Below are 15,805 nucleotides of genomic sequence, written 5' to 3'. Positions count from 1 at the left end.
TTAAATATATAATATATATATATATTATATTAAATATACTATATATATAATATATATATATATTATATATATATATATATATATATATATATATATATATATATATATATATATATATATAAATAAATTAAATATATTTATAATATATAAAATAAAAAATATGAAAAAAGATCAAACATTCATCGGCAGTGCGCCTTATAATCCGGTGCGGCCTATGGTCCGGAAAATACGGTAGTTCCTTACTCTCTCTATTATTATATAAATATGCTTGAACAAAGTCAAAAGTACACAATAACTTAAAGGGGAACTGTACTTTAATTGGAATTTTGTCTATCATTCACAATCCTTATGTGGGACAAGAACACATGATTTTTTCTTTTTTTATGCATTCTAACTCAAAAATAAGCGTTAGCGAAAGTTAGCTAACATTGGACGTAATGAGATTTGCTCTATTCCGCCTATAAAGCCAAAAGAGACATCCAAAATCCTCCATCCACGTTTTATATACATGCTGTAAGTATATATGTAATACAGGCACATTAATAATCACATGTAATATTTTATATTTAGAATTAACTATTAGCAGCTCACTGGTTCCAGATGTTAATAGCTGCATAAGCTAGTTACCGCCCTGTGATCACGACACCACTAAAAGTAGTTATACCGCGTAAGCACTTTTAATAACAATATCGCTAATACTTGGTTAACATGCAGATTACGACAAGTAAATTGAGTATTGTTGCCAGTTTCTGGATTATTTTTAGAGGGCTTTATGGACGGAAGCAATTACTCCCATTACCTTGATTGTTAGCCACCTCATATATGCTTGTATATTACAAATTAGAATGCATCAAAAGAAGAAGAATATATTGTCTTACGTAGGGATTGTGAATGATAGGCATTTTTTTTTAAGTGCTACAGTACACAGCAGCAGTACACCTCTTAAAGTTTACTACGCACTTCTTCTGTTGTTTCTAGCTAGCTTAGCGGTTAGCTTAGCTGTCAGCATGCCTGTTTCTGCTTTCTCTCAGTGTGTAACATGTTTAGCCTCGTCTTAATACTTCATAAAGATACCTGATTATGATATCTAAGATATTAAGAAATACAGTTTATTTGCCGTAATGGAGGTGAATATTAACTTAAAGGCCTACTGAAACCCACTACTACCGACCACGCAGTCTGATAGTTTATATATCAATGATGAAATCTTAACATTGCAACACATGCCAATACGGCCGGGTTAACTTATAAAGTGACTTTTAAAACTTCCCGGGAAATATCCGGCTGAAACGTCGCGGTATGATGACGTATGCGCGTGACGAAGTCAGAGTAACGGAAGTTATGGTACCCGTAGAATCCTATACAAAAAGCTCTGTTTTCATTTCATAATTCCACAGTATTTTGGACATCTTTTGCAATTTGTTTAATGAACAATGAAGGCTGCAAAGATGACAGTTGTAGGTGGGATCGGTGTATTAGCAGCGGACTACAGCAACACAACCAGGAGGACTTTGTTGGAGCGCTAGCCGCGCTAGCCGCCGACCTCACCTTGACTTCCTACGTCTCCGGGCCGCCAAACGCATCGGGTGAAGTCCTCCGTCCTTCTGCCGATCGCTGGAACGCAGGTGAGCACGGGTGTTGATGAGTAGATGAGGGCTGGCTGGCGTAGGTGGAGAGCTAATGTTTTTAGCATAGCTCTGTGAGGTCCCGTTGCTAAGTTAGCTTCAATGGCGTCGTTAGCACAGCATTGTTAACCTTCGCCAGCCTGGAAAGCATTAACCGTGTATTTACATGTCCACGGTTTAATAGTATTGTTGATTTTCTATCTATCCTTCCTTCTATCCTTTATTTTTTTGTTTCTATATGCAGTTAAAGCACGATGCTATCACGTTAGCTCGTAGCTAAAGCATTTCGCCGATGTATTGTCGTGGAGATAAAAGGCACTGAATGTCCATTTTGCGTTCTCGACTCTCATTTTCAAGAGGATATAGTATCCTAGGTGGTTTGAAATACAAATCCATGATCCACAATAAAAAAAAGGAGAGTGTGGAATCCAATGAGCCAGCTTGTACCTAAGTTACGGTCAGAGCGAAAAAAGATACGTCCATCACTGTCTCTCAAGTCCTTCACTGTAACGTTCCTCATCTACGAATCTTTCATCCTCGCTCAAATTAATGGGGTAATCATCACTTTCTCGGTCCGAATCTCTCTCGCTCCATTGTAAACAATGGGGAATTGTGAGGAATACTAGCTCCTGTGACGTCACGCTACTTCCGGTACAGGCAAGGCTTTTTTTTATCAGCGAGCAAAAGTTGCGAACTTTATCGTCGATTTTCTCTATTAAATCCTTTCAGCAAAAATATGGCAATATCGCGAAATGATCAAGTATGACACATAGAATGGATCTGCTATTCCCGTTTAAATAAAAAAATATCATTTCAGTAGGCCTTTAACACTGTATATGGAGACACACATAATTAGCTGCCAGCTTGTTTGCCGGGGTGACTAAACAATTATATTAGCCAGAGGGGATGAACATTAATAAACAATGGCGATCATATACTTTTTCAAGAAAATCGATCGATACTGATCGGTGGCCGATTGAATAGACACATCCTTAGAATCAATCGATTTTATTGATTAAATGGTTGCAGTCCTGTCCACATTCATGTGACATTACTGACACCTACAAATCAGTCAGTATGCACTAGGCAGGTGTTCCTTCTCTCTTTAAAACAAGACCGCCATACTGTATATTTGACTGTCGATTATGGGCAAAATCTCATGAACTAGATTCACCTATGAAAATCCTTAGTCCAGGGATCGGCAACCCAAAATGTTGAAAGAGCCATATTGGACCAAAAATACAAAAAAAAATCTGTCTGGAGCTGCAAAAAATTGAATGTCTTATTTAAGTGTATAATGAAGACAACACATGATGTAAGTGTCTATATTATCTATATAAGCCTACTATCAAAATTCCTTTAAAGGCCTACTGAAATGATTTTTTTTTATTTAAACGGGAATAGCAGATCCATTCTATGTGTCATACTTGATCATTTCGCGATATTGCCATATTTTTGCTGAAAGGATTTAGTAGAGAAAATCGACGATAAAGTTCGCAACTTTTGCTCGCTGATAAAAAAAGCCTTGCCTGTACCGGAAGTAGCATGACGTCACAGGCGCTAGTATTCCTCAAAATTCCCCATTGTTTACAATGGAGCGAGAGAGATTCGGACCGAGAAAGTGACGATTACCCCATTAATTTGAGTGAGGATGAAAGATTCGTAGATGAGGAACGTTACAGTGAAGGACTACAGAGGCAGTGATGGACGTATCTTTTTTCGCTCTGACCGTAACTTAGGTACAAGCTGGCTCATTGGATTCCACACTCCTTTTTCTATTGTAGATCACAGATTTGTATTTTAAACCACCTCAGATACTATATCCTCTTGAAAATGAGAGTCGAGCACGCGAAATGGACATTTAAAGTGACTTTTATTTCCAAGACAATACATCGGTGACACACTTAGCTACTGAGCTAACGTGCTAGCATCGTTCTCAAATGAAGATAGAAACAAAATAAATAAACCCCTGTGTCCAATAGGGCCCAAACACTTCCGTGCATTTTATGACGTCACGCGCATAAATCATATCCAAAGGAGATTTTCAACCGGAAGTGTGGCGGGAATTTTAAAATTGCACTTTATAAGTTAACCCGGCCGTATTGGCATGTGTTTCAATGTTAAGATTTCATCATTGATATATAAACTATCAGACTGCGTGGTCGGTAGTAGTGGGTTTCAGTAGGCCTTTAAAAGTCTTATATAAGTGTTATAATGAAGGCAACACATGATGTAAGTGTCTATATTATCTATATAAGCCTACTATCAAAATGACTTTAAAAGTCTTATATAAGTGTTATAATGAAGGCAACACATGATGTAAGTGTCTATATTAGCTATTTTAGCCTACTATCAAAGGCTGACGCCAATCTTCTTGACAGAAATGTTGTATTTTCATATTTATTCTAGACATTTTTGCAACATTGGAAATCATTAGTAAAATGGAGGCTTCTCACAGGATGAGATAACTTCTGGAAATTACTGGCTCAGAATGTCCAGAGGTATAGATGAGTGTGTCCAAGTTGAAGGAAACGGCAGGCTGTGGTCTATTAATGGATTATAATAATCTTTGCAAGCTGGGTAACGTTTGCTGTGGTCTGGAACAACATGGCACACAAACAACTATCAGAAATGCAGCCAATATTACATACAGATAATATTTCACGAAACATGCAAATATAATATAAATACACAGAGGACATAAGTAAAGGAAATTAAATGAGCTCAAATATACCTACAAATGAGGCATAATGATGCAATATGTACATACAGTTAGCTTAAATAGCATGTTAGCATCGATTAGCTTGCAGTCATGGATTGACCAATTATGCCTGATTAGCACTCAAGCAAATCAATAAAATCAATAAAGCTCACCTTTATGCATTCACGCACAGCATAAAATGTTTGGTGGACAAAATGAGACAAAGGAGTGGCAAAAAACATGTCTTTCTGTGGCAGCGTCGGAGAAAGTTGTACATGTAAACAAACTACGATGAGTTCGAGGATCGCCGAAATTAGTAGGACAAAACGATGTTCACCAAATACTCTCATCAGTGAAGCATGTATAACAAACAGTGGGATTTCTAACAATTAGGAGGTTATGTGTCATGTTTGTTCGCCTACAGAAAATATATTAAAACAAAAAATATATTTTTCCACTTTCACACATCTCTGAAAGAGGTCCAGGGAGCCACTCGGGCGGCGCTAAAGAGCCGCGGGTTTCTTAGTCAAAGACAGCCCTAAAACTAGCGACACAATCATCTCCAAAGTAAGAGCCAGAAGTAAATTTAGTATTTTTAAACAGCCGGTTTCTACCTAACTACTGCAGAAAAATCAGAGGTGTGACCTTCTTGTGTGCAGATCGCTTCATCCCTGACTCACCTCCACGGTTGCTTGCACACGCACAAAGATAAAACCTTCTCCTTCTTAACCTGAAAGGGATTAAAGGGCGGGAGGAAAATCATAGATATTTTCTGTAATCTCCAGCGCTGAGCCTGGCTGTGGTTTTTTAGAATAGCCGAGTTGAGAAAGTAACAAAAAAAAAAAAAAAAAATCGAACTTTTATGCCCTCACTCGGTGAAAGCCTGCTTTAGGAGACATTCTTTGCAGGCGTCTCCAAGGCTGCCTGAAATTCGAACATCTGCCGGTGCCAAAGCGCCACCAGCGAAACGCAGACGATTGCCAGCGGCATTAAGGTATTTCAAATGAGCTTTGGGAACACAACAGAGGAGGCAGGAGTCTAATTCATTCAGGGAACACTGGCATTGGCAGCGTGGAAATCAATCATCACAGCTCTTTATCATATCAGAATCCTTCAAGTGGGGGAAAAAAAAGAGGTTGAAGGTGGGATTCTTTGACACAATCCTCCCACTTCTGCGCTCCATTTAAATGCTAATATTAATGTTATCTGCACTGTATATGGAAATGCATGTTACGCAGAGTAGTTAGCAGGTGCTAAACAGCGCTGACGTCCCCCTTTACAAGTTGGTGACTGCAAATCGAGTCTTCTCCCCGTTTCACATGGCATAAAGGAAATTGAGGATTCCTTCTGTAAACACCAACTTTGACCCCATTTTTCCCACTAATCAATGAGGAACTAAACTACATTCTCTCATGAGATACTTTCAGTTAGGTCTTCTCAGGCAATGAGTCACTGTCTTGATGAAAGAGAGGCCCGTCAATTTCAAAAATATAATAATAGCGGTGAGACAAATTAAATTTCTCTGAGATGATTGGATTTTCTTGTTCTTTAGATGCTACAGTATTTTAAACAACAGTCTCTACTTTGCTGCAGCAGCCCTCAGTCTCCTCTTGAATAAAAGGTGTACCTTCTTAAAGATGTTTAGTATAGGACAAGAGGCAATGGCAAAAATGCTACTATTGGCACAACTATGATGAACAATTTACTACGAAAGAATTACATCCGCCACAAATAAATGTTTTCTTTTTTTTTTCTTTTTGTCCTGTCCAGCTTCTCATGAAAATCATATAGTTGATGTAGATTCCCATATAGGCTGTTCAGATTTACTTTACAAAAGAGAAGTGTAGGATACTTCTCTTGTTGCCTTATTTGTATTTGACCACTACTGTTTTCTGTTTATTTGTTACTGACTGTGGCAGGACACCTCTGCCTCTGTTTCACTTTATGTTGCTGGTAAATAATATGGTTGTAGTAGTAGGCTAAAGTTAAATTATTTAGTATGCACTAATTAAAGGGGCAGAGCTTTAAGAGACATTTTAGCTTTTATATTTTATAAGATATATTTTTTGTAAGAACCACAATTAATAAATATATTTCAGTGAATAACTTATTGTTCCAATCTGTATATAAATATGTACATAAAGTGTTGTAATTATATTGTATAATGGATGGATGGATGGACGTTTAAAACAAAACTGTTATTATTAATTAGTAAGTATACATTTTTTTAGCCTTTATAGAGAAAATCACATCATTGTAGTAAATTATGCAAATTACTCGATGATGTCATGGTGACCACGCCCATAGCCACGCCCATAGCCACGCCCCCACCGCCACAGGTATCTTGGCAGTTTATGGGAAACACTGGTTGCCCTGATACCAATATTTTGGTACCAGTACCAAAATTATTTCGATACTTTTCGGTACTTTTCTAAATAAAGGGGGCCACAAGAAATTGCATTATTGACTTTATTTTAACAACAAATCTTAGGGTACATTAAACATATGTTTCTTATTGCAAGTTTGTCCTTGAATAAAATAGTGAACATACGAGACAACTTGTCTTATAGTAGTAAGTAAACAAACAAAGGCTCCAAATGTAGGCTGCTGACATATGCAGTAACATATTGTGTCATTTATCATTCTATTATTTTGTCAGTTATTAAGGACAAGTGGTAGAAAATGAATTATTAATCTACTTGTTCATTTACTGTTAATATCTGCTTACTTTCTCTTTTAACATGTTCTATCTACACTTCTGTTTAAATGTAATAATCACTTATTCTTCTCTTCTTTGATACTTGACATTAGTTTTGGATGATACCACACATTTAGGTATCAATCCGATACCAAGTAGTTACAGGATCATACATTGGTCATATTCAAAGTCCTCATGTGTCCAGGGACATACTTCCTGAGTTTATAAACATAATATAAATGTAAAAAAAACGAAAGAAGATGTTGTGATGCCAAAAAATATTGGCGTAATCATAGTAGTATCGACTAGATACGCTACTGTACTTGGTATCATTACAGTGGATGTTAGGTTTAGGGGGGGCGGGGGGGGAAATAGAACCGAATATGATTCATTAGTATCGCGGTACTATACTAATACCGGTATGCCGTACAACCCTACTACTGACGCTAACACTAACCCAAAATCAGGTACTACCAGGTATTGCAGTATGAGGTAGGTTTGGGTTGACGTAATCGATATCAATAAAAATTGTGTTCAATAAAACTTCAATATATGCAGGTTTTTTTGGGGGGTTGGAAGAAACCAAAAATAATGAAACATAGTTGGTCGCATGAACAAAAGCATTCGTGATCTGGTAACCTAGCAAAACAGGAAGTGATCAGTAAACAAAGGGAGGGACAAGCTAAACAACCAATCGCGTAACAGTACCAACTATCATTTTCGTTGCGCCCTGTTGATTCCCTGCACGGCAGGAGAAGAGAAAGTAAAAACGAGTGCTGCAGAGAGCGAGTTACCTCGACAGGTTTTTGGATTTTTCCCAAACGGACCATAGATCTTCGCATGGCTAATCTTTTCTTTTCAACCCTCGTCCGTTCCATATTCGGATGTATGGAAACAACAGGTAGGAACTAAAATGTTAGAAATAAAATAAATAACATATAACAGATGTGCTACGGGGGCAGCGTAGCTCGGTTGGTAGAGGGTTCTAGGTTTGATCCCCGCTTCTGCCCTCCTAGTCACAGCTGTTGTGTCCTTGGGCAAGACACTTCACCCACCTGCTCCCAGTGCCACCCGTACTGGTTTAAAAATGTAACTTAGATAATGGGTTTCACTATGTAAAGCGCTTTGAGTCACTAGAGAAAAGCGCTATATAAATATAAGTCACTTCACTTCACTTAAGAAATAATAATTTGATGCAAAAATATTTAAATAATAGTTAGCGCATGATTTCAAATTCATTTCCATACTTGAAATAAGAATAACAGACCAAATATACCTAAAAAATACCTACTCAGTGGCCTAGTGGTTAGAGTGTCCGCCCTGAGATCGGTAGGTTGTCAGTTCAAACCCCGGCCGAGTCATACCAAAGACTATAAAAATGGGACCCATTACCTCCATGCTTGGCACTCAGCATCAAGGGTTGGAATTGGGGGTTAAATCACCAAAAATGATTCCCGGGCGCGTCACCGCTGCTGCCCACTGCTCCCCTCACCTCCCAGGGGGTGAACAAGGGGATGGGTCAAATGCAGAGGACACATTTCGCCACACCTATTGTTTGTGTGACAATCATTGGTACTTTAACTTTAAAATGTTACAGACTACGTTACTTCCTGGCGGTAAACCTGCAAAATATTGTTCTTCTCAGGTTTCTTTAGGTTTACATTTTCACACTTTGCCCTATTTGCTTACACTTTATTAAGCATCTTTATTATTCCTTATTTTTGCACCTTCGTTTAAAAAGTTTTTTGTTAATTGTTTTGATTTTAGAATTTTATTTACAGTGTTTTCTTCGGTTGTGTTGACGTTTCCTTTCCTTTCTGCCTTAATAGCTGAGGGGATTACAATCAGAGGAAGGTTACATTTGAAATAAAAGTGTTACCTTTTATTATATTTTTTCTCATGGTTCATATTTTTCATAGCTCATAAAAAATCTCAATAATCATCGATATCGACCAACACAGAAAACGTATATCGTGCTACAGTTTTCAGCCATATCGCCCAGCCCTAGTATGAGGTACCATTTTTAGTAACTGGTCAGCCAGGGTTCCAAGTGTGCCAAGCAGATATAGGATAAAAGGGCTAAAAAGACTCAAGTAAAACGTGCTTATCCTGTTCTTTAGCCTTACTTCTGGACAAAAAACCAGTGCACTGCACAAGATTAATTTGGATCTGCTTCTTTTTAATAATTTTCAGACATGTTGATGTAACGTCCCGGAAGAGTTAGTGCTGCACGGCGTTCTGGGTATTTGTTCTGTTGTGTTTATGTTGTGTTACGGTGCGGATGTTCTCCCGAAATGTGTTTGTCATTCTTGTTTGGTGTGGGTTCACAGTGTGGCGCATATTTGTAACAGTGTTAAAGTTGTTTATGCGGTCACCCTCAGTGTGACCTGTATGGCTGTTGATCAAGTATGACTTGCATTCACTTATGTGTGTGTAAAAGCCGCATATATTATGTGACTGGAAAAGCGGATGTGACGACAGGTTGTAGAGGACGCTAAGGCAGTGCCTTTAAGGCACGCCACCAATAATGTGGCCCGGGTGGAAATCGGGAGAAAGGTTGCCCCGGGAGATTTTCGGGAGGGGCTCTGAAATTCGGGAGTCTCCCGGGAAAATCGGGAGGTTGAAACCGATAATTTCCGATATTACATTTTAAAGCATCTATCGGCCAAAATTATCGGACATCTCTAGTAAGAACCGTAGTTTATTTGTCGCCATGGAAACGAGGATGAGTGATTTTGAAGTAGCTAAAACACTGTGGCAGGACGTTAGCCGCCAGCTAGTTTTAAAGCACGGCTTTCAGTGTTTATAGCTTCACCTTTATCGTTAGTTTTGAAGTCAAAATACGTCCCTTCTCTCTCTTCCGTCTCCCCTCTGTTTCCGCTTGTAAGTGCCCTGTCTGTGTTAACTCACATGCGCCTAGGGTTGGGTATCGTTTGAATTCGAACGATTCCGATTCCGATTCTTTGTTCCGATTCCTGACTATTCTCGATTCCGATTCTTCTTGTACCATGCGATGTGTTTGACAGGTAGTCCCTGGAAGGTGGTATGTATTTTGGGTTGAGAGTTTTCACCATATCCCTGCAAACATAAACAAACATGTAATGTTGCTGTTACTGTTTAGCCCAGTATCAATTAGCTTAGCTCTAACGTTATTGCTTAACTAACCTAAATGTTGGAGATTCCACCTCTGAAAAGGGATGCAGTGTTTTGACTAAGTGTGCAGTGACCTTTCTGTGGCACTCTTCCGTCTGTGGCACCGACATCTTACCCATTGCCGTTACGGTGAACGGAGTACGCTGAGCACATCGCGGAGCCTGGCTAGCAGGTTGTAAATTGTCTATGAAAAAATATGCGGGCTAATTTGTTAGCTGCCTCGACGTTGGCGCAAAACACATTATTTATTGCATATATATTGTTTTACTTACCGGATTCGGACTGCAATGCAGTCACCGAGGTGCCAGGCTGAGCGTCGAAGCCAGAGGAAGAGGCACAGGAGGACGGTCGGCGCAGCGCGTCGAAGACGGGACACGCATTTATTTGTACTCTGAGGTGCTTCATCATGTTCGACGTGCACCCTCCTAAGCACGAAACAGTCCTGTCGCACGTGTTACATTTCGCCGATGTTCCATTTTTTTTAGTAAAATAAAGCCACACTTCGACCGCCGACACCCGCTATCCATGCTTGACTGACTCGCTCGGCTACATAGGCTCGGCTATGCTAACACTTCCGGCGGTGGGCGCTTCTTCGTTGGTGTTTAGCGGCTTCTTCTTCCGGTCGGCGGACTTATTCTTTTTTTCCAGTCGGCGAACTGGGTATCGAAACTAGGAATCGAAATTTTTACTTTTGAACGATTCCGGGAGAATCGTAAAGTTAGTCCCGGTTCCAATCAATACTCGATACTCGATACCCAACCCTACATGCGCCCAGCTCATATCACCAGCAATGTCACCATGGTAATGTTACCATGACGTAACATTCTGTCCATGAAAAAAAAAAAATACATATTTTTCCAAAAGGCAGTATACTACCTATTTTAATTCATTAGAACCACAGTACTTTATTAGTACCAGTATACCGTACAACCCAAGTAATGAATAAAGGAAATTTTTTAAAAACATGCCACATAAAAGTGTGCCAGGGTTCCAGTGTTTGATGTACCCTGCATGATAAAAAAGCTGAGCATTGTTGCATGCTTTTAGCTCCGTGGTATTTCTTTGGCATCTGTCCCAACACCTCAGCTCCTGAGCTGCGGCCAAACAACACAACGTCCAACCAAGAGAAATTCCACAGAGCTGAATCTGACCTGCCCAGGATGGATTCAGTTTCCTGTCTCTGCATCGTGCTGCGCGCTGAAAAGACTCTAAAAGCTCTCACCGTGATGCAGCGCAACATGGCAAACTACAATAATGAGTAGGCCTACGATAATGAGTAGGCGTATTCATAACGTGATTTATTGGTACGGAACATTCTGCATGCTGCAGCGACATACAGAGTTTACACAGTGACGGACAGAAAGTGTAACTACACTATATTGCAAAAGTGTTTGGCCAGCCATCCAAATGATCAGAATCAGGTGTCCTAATCAGTTGGCCCGACCACATGTGTATAAAATCCAGCACTTAGGCATGGAGACTGTTTCTACAAACATTTGTGAAAGAATGGGCCGCTCTCAGTGATTTCCAGCGTGGAACTGTCATAGGATGCCACCTGTGCAACAAATCCAGTCGTGAAATTTCCTCGCCCCTAAATATTTTAAAGTCAACTGTTGGCTTTTTTATAAAAAAAAATGGAAGAGTTTGGGAACAACAGCAACTCAGTTACGAAGTGGTAGGCAACAGAGAGGGGTCAGTGGATGCTGAAGTGCATAGGGCAAAGAGGCCGCCAACTTTCAGTCAGTTGCTACAGAGCTCCAAACTTCATGTAACCTTCCAATTAGCCCACAGAGAGCTTCATGGAATGGGTTTCCATGGCCGAGCAGCTGCATCTAAGCCATACATCACCAAGTCCAATGCAAAGCGTGGGATGCAGTGGTGTAAAGCACGTCGCCACTGGACTCTAGAGCAGTGGAGACGCCTTCTCTGGAGTGATGAATCACTCTTTTCCATCTGGCAATCTGATGGATGAGTCTGGGTTTGGAGGTTGCCAAGAGAACGCTACATTTCAGACTGCATTGTGCCAAGTGTGAAATTTGGTGGAGGAGGAATTATGGTGTGGGGTTGTTTTTTAGGAGTAGGGCTTGGCCCCTTAGTTCCAGTGAAAGGAACTTTCAATGCTCCAGGATACCAAAACATTTTGGACAATTCCATGCTCCCAACCTTGTGGGAACAGTTTGGAGCGGGCCCCTTCCTCTTCCAACATGACTGTACACCAGTGCACAAAGCAAGGTCCATAAAGACATGGATGGCAGAGTCTGGTGTGGATGAACTTGACTGGACTGCACAGAGTCCTGACCTGAGCCCGATAGAACATCTTTGGGATGAATTAGAATGGAGACTGAGAGCCAGGCCTTCTCGAACAACATCACCAATGCGCTTTTGGAGGAATGGTGTAAAACTCCTATAAACACACTCCGCAACCTTGTGGACAGCCTTCCCATAAGAGTTGAAGCTGTAATAGCTGCAAAAGGTGGACCGACATCATATTGAACCCTATGGGTTAGGAATGGGATGGCACTTCAAGTTCATATGTGAGTCAAGGCAGGTGGCCAAATACTTTTGGCAATATAGTGTATTTCTATGTACTTTATTTTATTTGTATTTATTTTTTTGCTTTTTTGCTTCTGTTAAAAAGTATTTGGAAAGATATTGTTTTCTTGAAGCATCTCAAACCCTTTTAAATTCAGATGTAAAAATCAGACCGTCCCATTGTTCACAATTTCATCTTGTAAAAAAAGAAAAATGCATAAACAAAATGCCACAGTGAGTGAAATCACCTGGACACTGACACCACTTCCCAGTGAGTGAAATCACCTCCCAGGGTTTGAGTATTCTTTCCATTGAATCATGTACTTTCTATTTGTATTCATCTATTATTTATTTATGCATTTTTTCAATGAATCAGAAATTACCCACATTTTTTTATGGATCTTTATTTCTATTCATTAAATCTATTTACACAAAAGCAAAGCAGTGGTTTCCTTACTTGCACCCAAAATGAACTGACCCGTGAGCTTCAAACCAAGGTGCGTAGAGGAATGAACCGTGACGATGGCGTACCGTCACACCCTTAATAACAAACACATTTTCAAACGACTAGCTTTCTGACAGGACGCCATAAAGCTGTACGAGATGTCCAGACTTTTCATTTACGGACATTAAGAATCGATGCTGCTGTTTTGAGACGGACACGACCTACTGACTACAACCCTGCAGGTTGTCAGCGCATCAGTAAAAGGTTACAAATCATCTGATTAAACTGATAAGTACTTCCTCTTAATAACTCCACTGGGCGCCCAACTGATCCTCTTAGAAACATGAGCCGGGAACCAAGCGGCGACGTCGTGTTTATGTCTTTGTCTCGCCTGTGAGGTGTTTAATAAAGAAACATTTAAAAACACTCACCCTGTGTTAAACTGTCTGCCGCTGGAGTGTTTCCATCCCCACTGTAAATTGCACTGAGACTTAAAGTGGTGAAGTAGCAGCCTCTCCTGATGTCATCTGCAGATGAAGGAAACAAGAAGTGTGTTGGGAGTTAAATCGTCATTTTACCGCATGTGTGTTGCGCAGTGATAATTCGCTGAGGGCTTTCTGCGCTCGGCGGATTTACAACTTTTTTTTTTTGGAAGCTCTTCGATGGCTTGACACCTTTTAAATGCCTTTTTTCTTTAAAAGTCGGCCTCTAAAGCGAGTCAAAGCCACGACGTGACAGATGAGAAGGGAAAAGACCTTAATCTTCTTGAAGTGCATCTCATTATCACGTCATGTTGTTTACAGCATTTCTTTTGAGAAGACAAAGGAAGAGAAGAAGCGAGGCAACGCTATGATCCATCTAAACTTCGGCAAAAGTCAAGACTTCTTAACTTTAAAGACGTCAAGTACTTTCACTTTGTCTGACTTTGAACATTATCATTTATGCTGGCTGGTATTAAATTTGAAGAAAAGCTCCAGATTGTCAACGTTTGTGTTCCAGGACAGCTCATATACTTCCTTTATTACAGCTCTGATTCATGAGCAGTGCTTGTACCAACTTAGGAACACTTAGTCTAAAGCAACGCCATTTGTCTGGCAGCCCGCAAAAACAAATTTGACATCAGACCAGCGCTCAAGTGGAGTTCACACACTGGAGGAGAGATTCCGAAAAATAATCCATCACTACTGAATGGAGACAAGTCAAACATTGGCGCCAGGCGGAAAACAGCCGCTGAGGCTGAAGCTTGTCCCTTTAGACCGCCCTCAAGCTCATTGATTGGCTTTCCGGGCATGCCTTCCAGTGTTTCCCATAAACTGCCAAGATACCTGTGGCGGTGGGGGCGTGGCTATGGGCGTGGTCACCATGACATCATCGAGTAATTTGCATAATTTACTACAATGATATGATTTTCTCTAAAAAGGCTCAAAAAATGTATACTTACTAATTAATAATAACAGTTTTGTTTTAAACGTCCATCCATCCATCCATCCATTTTACAATATAATTACAACACTATGTACATATTTATATACAGATTTGAACAATAAGTTATTCACTGAAATATATTTATTAATTGTGGTTCTTACAAAAAATATATCTTATAAAATATAAAAGCTACAATGTCTCTTAAATCTCTGCCCCTTTAATTAGTGCATACTAAATAATTTAACTTTAGCCTACTACTACAACCATATTATTTACCAGCAACATAAAGTGAAACAGAGGCAGAGGTGTCCTGCCACAGTCAGTAACAAATAAACAGAAAACAGTAGTGGTCAAATAAAAATAAGGCAACAAGAGAAGTATCCTACACTTCTCTTTTGTAAAGTAAATCTGAACAGCCTATATGGGAATCTACATCAACTATATGATTTTCCTGAGAAGCTGGACAGAACAACAACAACAACAAAAAAAATTATTTTATTTTTTTATTTTATTTTTTTATTTGTGGTGGACGTTATTCTTTTGTGGCGGGCCGCCACAAATAAATGAATGTGGGAAACACTGCCTTCTTACCAATGTGACAATGATTGACAACACACAGCAGCTGACTAAGACAAGATAAGTGAAGGTTGGCCTCCACATGGCGATATGAATCACGAACAAGTAGGACAAAATTTAAATCAAATCAAATCAAATCAACTTTATTTATAAAGCACATTTAAAATTTACCACAGGGGTAGCCAAAGTGCCGTACAATGGGCAGGCTAAAAGATAATACGAGTACCGAGCAAACACAACACAACACAAACAGAACACGATAAAATAAATAAAAAAATAAATAAATAAAACACAAAAACAGGTTCACAGCAGGTGTATTATGGGGCGCCATTTCAGGATGGATATCACTCAGTGTTAAAAGCCATGGAATAAAAGTATGTTTTTAAGAGAGATTTCAAAACAGGAAGAGAGGAGGCTTGTCTAACACTCAGAGGTACGTCGTTGCAGAGCTTGGGAGCAGCAGCGGCGAAAGCTCTGTCACCTCTAAGCTTCAGCCTTGTGTCAGGGACCGTCAGTAGCAGCTGATTGGCTGATCTTAGGGTTCGGGTGGGGCAGTAAGGCTGAAGGAGGTCGGAGAGATATGTTGGCGCGAGGTTGTTTAGACATTTAAAATACAAACAAAAGGCGTCTAGTGCTCGACTCAAAGGTAT

The 15,805-nt window shown here is 39.7% G+C and overlaps 1 protein-coding gene across 1 annotated transcript in view; it reads right to left on the bottom strand.

Annotated features, from left to right (window-relative positions):
- sema6bb (sema domain, transmembrane domain (TM), and cytoplasmic domain, (semaphorin) 6Bb) overlaps positions 1–15,805 on the bottom strand; it is a 521,655-nt gene that overhangs the window by 410,228 nt on the left and 95,622 nt on the right. The window contains exon 2 of the mRNA XM_062039291.1: positions 13,586–13,681. The gene's annotated coding sequence lies outside the window, so the exon portion shown is untranslated. The remainder of the gene's footprint in view (positions 1–13,585; positions 13,682–15,805) is intronic.

This window comes from Entelurus aequoreus, linkage group LG27 (assembly GCF_033978785.1).
Source record: "Entelurus aequoreus isolate RoL-2023_Sb linkage group LG27, RoL_Eaeq_v1.1, whole genome shotgun sequence".
Lineage (NCBI taxonomy): Eukaryota > Metazoa > Chordata > Actinopteri > Syngnathiformes > Syngnathidae > Entelurus > Entelurus aequoreus.
The sequence above is the reverse complement of the archived record's forward strand: the minus strand, read 5'-3'. Positions and strand labels throughout refer to the sequence as shown.